Below are 6,220 nucleotides of genomic sequence, written 5' to 3' on the forward strand. Positions count from 1 at the left end.
AAAATCAGGTGACTGGAATAGTTCCTCAGATGGGTGGCCAAGGAGGGCTTCTCTGACATGACATTTAGACCAAAATCTGAGAGACAAAAAGGAGCCACTGTGAGATCAGGGGAAATTATTCCAAGCAGAGGGCACAGCATGTGCAAAGGCCCTGTGTATTAGTCAGCTCAGGCTGCCATAACAAAATACTGTAGACTGGGTGGCTTCAACAACAGAAGTTTATTTTTCTCACAGTTTGGGAGGCTGGGAAGTACAAGATCAAGGTGCCCACCAATTCAGTTCCTGGTGAGAGCTCTCTATTCCTGGCTTATAGACCTTTTTTGCTACGCCCTGCATAGCCTTTCCCAAGTGTGTACACACAAAGAGAGAGAGAAATTCCTCTTTCCCATTTTACAAGGCTACCAATCCTATCAGATTGGGACGCCACACTTATGACCTCATTTAACCTTCATTTCCTCCTGAAAGTCCTATCTCCAAATACGATCACATTGGGGGTTAGGGCTTCAACATGTGAGTTTGAGGGGGACACAATTCAGTCCATAGCACCCTGAGCTGGGAAACAAGCTCAGTCAATCCAAGGCAAGACAAAGAGAAGGCCAGGGGCAGGGAGAGAGTGCTTCAGGCTGAGGTGGGAGAGGCAGGCAGCAGGCAGCTCACGCAGGCATTGGGATTCTCCTCTAAGTGCCAACCATTTCTGAGCACCTCCTATGTGTCAGGCATGGTGCTAACAGCCCTGTGGGCATGAACTCATTTAATCCTCACGGTGAACCCAGGAGGTAGATATTATCTCTGCCCATTTTACAGGTAAGGAGACTGAAGCTGGAGCAGCAGTGTTCGGAGAATGGAGATGCCTTCCACTTACCTGTCAGTGCCCAGGCCCCCAGGAGGTGAGGACAGAAGGGCCCCTAGCTGAGCCAGGAAGATGGGTCCTCCAGACACAGTGGCCTCAGTAACGGACACTGGATTCAATACAACCGAGGCCTATGGAGCCCTTGGTCCTGATGAGGGTCACTGTGAGGCCTCAGTGTAAATCAGGTACAGTCCCAGCAAGTGAGGACAGGGCTTTTCAAGCTCAGGCTCTCAAGTCCTCTAAATCCAAATTTCCTGGGGCACAGATTCTTGGGCCTCACCTGTGGATACAAAAACTCTGAAAGTGTTGCCTAGGAATTTGCATTTTTAACAAGCACCCCAGGGGAACCACAGCTGTAGGGGGTGGGGGCAAGGCCTGTGGGCAAGCAGCTGGTAAAGGGGCCCCCAGGGAGACATGCATCCACCGGGTCCACTGGCCTGGGAAGTATAGCTCAATGGCTTGGGCTGGGCACTGAAAGGGGAGGGCTCTCCCAGGGTGGAGCTGGGGGAGGGAAGGGGAGGGCATTGCAAGAGGAGGGAGCTGCCTGGGCACAGGCTGGCATGACTAAAGGAGAGAAGGGAAGGAGGTGAGAGGAGCTTGTACACAAGCTTTCTTGGATCCCACTGTGACCAAGGGACACTGGGACCGGGCTTGGTTTCATTAGCCTGCAACAGCTGGGGGGACGGGACTATAGTAAATTGGCCCCTGTTGCCTTCAGAGATAGCGCCCCCCCCACCTCACTTAGGCCCCCGAGAGCCACTGATGGATGGGTCAGCTGGGCCCACGACCCCAGCTTCTCTTCTTCCTTCTTAGGGAGGTCGCAGGCTTTTATCCCAGAGAACAAAGGGTCTGGAGGCTTGCGGGAGGGGGATGAGTAAGGACCTCTGTGTGGGGCTTGACTGACCTTATAGCCCTTCCCCGGGTGGCCCTTGATGTGCTGGCCTGGCGCGGGCGGCCGGCAGGGGAGGCCACCTGTGATGGCTGCTCTTCTGTTCAGAGCAGTCATACCGGGAGGGGCGCTGGAGCTGGGTGGCTCACAAGAGCAGACTGTTAAATATTCGGGAAATTGGCAAGCTGGTTGTTAAACTTTTGGTAACTTAAGGTTGGCCACGGTGGACGTATTTACACCATGGACATTGGCAGAGCTGACTGATCACCATTCCACCAACAAGGGAGCCACAGCCATGGGCACCTCAGGGCAGGGAGCCTGTACCACACATAGCCTCTGGGCAAGCCCTGCACTGGGCCCAGGAAACACCCAGGTACATCAGATGCTCTCAAGTATCCCTGCTCTCAGGGAGCAAGCAGTCTAGTAGGGAGACAGAAAAGACAACCTGGGGATTTCTAGACCAGAGGGATAACACTAACAACAGTCTCTCCCATGTGTCATGAGGCTGGGAACTTTTCACACATCACCTCTACTCCTCACCATACACCCCACTGTATAGATGGGAAATATGAAGCCCAGTAGTATGAAATCATCTGCCCAGGATCACACAGCTGGCAAGGTCAGGTCTAAAATCCTCATTGTTCTGACGCTTGAGCCTGTCAGAAGCCTTAACCGCTGCAACATCCTGCCTCCACGTTTCACGTTGCACTTGGAGCACAGAGCAGGGAGCACCTAACCCTGCCTAGGGCAGGTGCAGGGGTGGCATGGGAAAAGGTTTCCCAGGAGTGGACATTTGGTCTGGGTCTTGAAGGATGAATAGGAGTTTGCCAGTTTTAGGGCAAAGTGGAGAAAGGCATGCCAGGTGGAAGGAAAAGGCATGGAGTTGTAAGCGGGCATAGGAAGTTTGAAGGATGAGAGAACAGGGTGCTTTGATGAGAGTGTGTGATGGGGAAGGAAGGTTGGGATTTTAGTGAGAAGGGCCTTGAAAGCCAGGCAAAGAGATTGGGTCTTTATCCTGCAGGCTTTGGGAGCCACAGGAGTTGAAAATTCCTAGAACTATGGAAATATTATGGCGGGGTTTCTATGATGTCTGTTTTTACAAAATCCCCTGAAGCAGTGCTTATCAAACCATCTGTGGAGAAGGACTGTTCTTTAAAATTTTCTAATCTGTCACAAACCAATACTTTTGTTAAATACAAGGAAAATGAATTACTAGAAAAATAAAATTTAAAAACTACAAGCCTATTTTTCTCATTATGAGATTCAAGACAAAATTACTCTATCAAATTGCTCTACAAGTTCTCAACCCTTAATTTTTGCACCCACTTTGATAGAGATGAGCTTGTCCAGGGATCTTTGTTACAGGCACAGGTTGAGGACAACACAGGTTCTCCTAGTAAGAGTTAAGTACTCTCAAACAAATCCCATTCTGGAGATGAGGAATCTGTTGCTCAGAAAAGGTAAGTGGGTGGCCCAAGATCACACAGCTGGTGAGGGACGGGCCTGGGATTCAAACCTGGGGCTTTCTGCCTTGCTGCACTCGACCCATGTGGCAGGTGCAGCCCAGTCCCTCGGCAGAGCCTTGTCCCAGTCCCTTAGCCTTATCCCTCCCCTTAACACGAGGTCAAGAGCCCTGCAGATGGGGAAATGGAGTCAAGGTAAGAAGGGAACTTCCTTGCCCAGGGTCCACTGCAAGAGGGTGGCAGAGGCGGCCAGCCTCCAGGTCTCCTGATACCAGCCTGTGCTCAGTTTCGCCACTCTGCCTACCTTCATGTCTGTGCAATGACCTCCAGGCCAGACAGTGCCAAGGAGGGCAGGGGTAGGAGAGGCAGGAAGAGGCAGGGAATGCATCAGTTGCTGGCAATTACACGGTGCTTTGTTAGTCTTAATTAGCTCAGCAGCTCTATAGCCAGAGACATCCCTATGGATGTCCAGGCTGAGAAGGAGACAGCTGCTGGTCCCGCCCAGGAGGGCAGTCTGGGCCAGTAGGGGCCCCTCAGGAGCACCTCTCCCAGCCCCTTTAGGTGCTGCTGCTTCTCCAACTGCAGAGGGTCACCCACTTGCTGGGTGCACGCTAAGAACCAGAGGACAGAACTTAAGTCAAGCCCTTGGATGTGTACTGAGCACCTCCCCTGTGCCAGGCACTGGTCAGCTGCTCTCAAGTACCCTGGGCTGAGTGACGGTTTCCAGCCCCCGTGCTTGAGGCATGCTCAGCTGCTGGGGAAAGCAAACAGTTTCACCAAAAACCATAAAAAATGAATGATAACCAGTGTTACCATTTGCTGAGCACTTGTCACATGCCAGGCATGGGGCTAAGCATTTCCCATATATTATCTCACTGCAGCCTTGCAAAGCCCTCTAAAGCACGTAATATCCTCATTGTACAGATGAGGAAACCGAGGCCCAGTTAGCTAAAGTTGCGTGTATATAGATGGAGGCTCTGATTTTAGAGCCCAGGTATATAGAACTCCAAGATCAAACAGTTGTCTAGGAGTGTGTGTGTGTGTGTGCGTGTGTGTGTGCGTGCGTGTGTTTGTGCGCGCGCCTACTGGGGAGGAAAGACTGGTGTGTGGGTAGCTGTGACTGTAGGTGTTGGGGAGGAGGCCAACCAGATGTTCAGGGCAAAGGTGAGGAGGTGACCTGGCTGGATGTTTCTGCGTGAGGAAGGAGCATGGAAAAGGTCTGAGGAGGGAAGGGCTCTGAGGCAATTGGTTGGGGCTGCTGGGACGGTGGGACACAGCAGGCAGGAGAGGAGGCCCTGTGGGCTGGGTGAAAGGTCAGAGTCAAGTCTTATCAGAAATCCCAGGGCAGTGACCCAGGTTCCCTCAGATTCCCTGGGAAAGGGCTGTCTCCCACCTGGGTTTGAGGGGAGTGGGGGTGGGGGGAGCAATGAGGAGAGGCTGAACTACCCACAGCTCAGACTGGGCCAGGCTGGTTCCAATCCCAAGAGAGCTCCCATCCCCAGGAGCCAGTCAGGAATTATGGTAATAATAACCACTCCATCTTCACTGTTCACCCAGTGAGGAAAGTGATTTTAGTTTTATTAAAATATGTGGCATAAATAGCACTTATTATATGCCAAGCATAATTCTAAAGATGTCCCAAATGTTAACTCTTTTAATCCTTACAGCCACCCATTTTTACAGATAAGGAAACTGAGGACTGTGGGATTTAAATGACTTGCCTAAGGTTATAAAGTAGGGAAATGGGGGAGATGGGATCCCAGACTCCAGTGTTCATGGGTTTCACCACTGTGCTTTGCTGGTTGGCGGTGGCGGGGGGTGGGGGGGATGCGGGCGGTGGAACACACACTCTGCTGTAAAAACTCCCATTTTACAGATGGAAAAACTGAGACCTAGTCAGGTGAAGAGACTAGCTCAGGAAGACAGATTATTTGAGGAAATCAGGGCTCCTGATCCCAGTCTAAGGCTTTGGTCTTGGTCTCACTGCAAGCCCAAGTGATAGCTGGAGAGAAGCCGAGAGCCCTCCCAGCTCCCTGGCACCCACTGTCTCACTGGGGTCCCATGAGGGCCCAGTGGGGGAGAAAACAGTAAGATTACAATTCTGATACCATTTTCCTAAAGACAAAAGCCAGTTATTCCCATAGGTAGCTTTTCCCTCCCTTTTATTTATTTTTTTCCTTTCTGATTATTAAAGAACATATGATCACTGTAAAAATTTTTACAAAGTTAGATCAGATAAACAAAAAAGAAAAGCCACCTTAAAACTCTTTCTTGAATACTGGTGTACTTTCAAGATTTCTTTGCTCCCTCTCTGTTTTCATAAGCATCCAAGCTAGGAGGCAAGAGACTTGGCTTCTGGTCCAGGCTTGCTGTGTGACCTTGGGCAAGTCTCTGCCCTTTTCTGGGCCTCAGGCTCCTCACTTGTGAAATGAGGGTTTGGACATGGTGACCTCAGAGGAGGCCCCTCGCAGCTCTGACCTTCTGTTTCTGCTTCTGTTTCTGGGACTGGCAGACGGGGCACAAGCAGGCTGCCCCTCTGCAGGGGATGCGTGGCTGACAGCTCCCAGCAGGTCACCTCCGGCAGGAGGAGATGGCCCTGGAAACAGCCTTCGCTGTGGCACCGAGTGCCCAGGCTTGCCTGCTCACCAGGCCCATATGGTACCCCCTGCCAGCCGGACACCACCAGCTGCCCTTCACCAGCCAGCCCTGGGTGATTACTTTTCCTTCAGGCTCCAGAATGTTCTCTCTGCCCCAGGGCCTAGCTGGCTCAGGGCTGGGGGACTCAGCCCTGGGGACCTACCTACACATCACCATAGCCCTTTGCAGGAGAAGTTAGCCTGATGTGGTGAAAAGCTCGAGAGAGGATGGAAGGGAGGGAAGAAGGGAGGAAGGAAAGAAACACTGACTGTATTCCAACTCCATTTGGACCCCTTGCTAGGCATTTGGGATTCAGAGATAAATCAGAAAAACTTATTGCCCTTGAAGGACACAAAGTCTGGTGGAAGCAAATAGAGTAGA

Source organism: Phocoena sinus, chromosome 1 (genome assembly GCF_008692025.1).
Source record: "Phocoena sinus isolate mPhoSin1 chromosome 1, mPhoSin1.pri, whole genome shotgun sequence".
NCBI lineage: Eukaryota > Metazoa > Chordata > Mammalia > Artiodactyla > Phocoenidae > Phocoena > Phocoena sinus.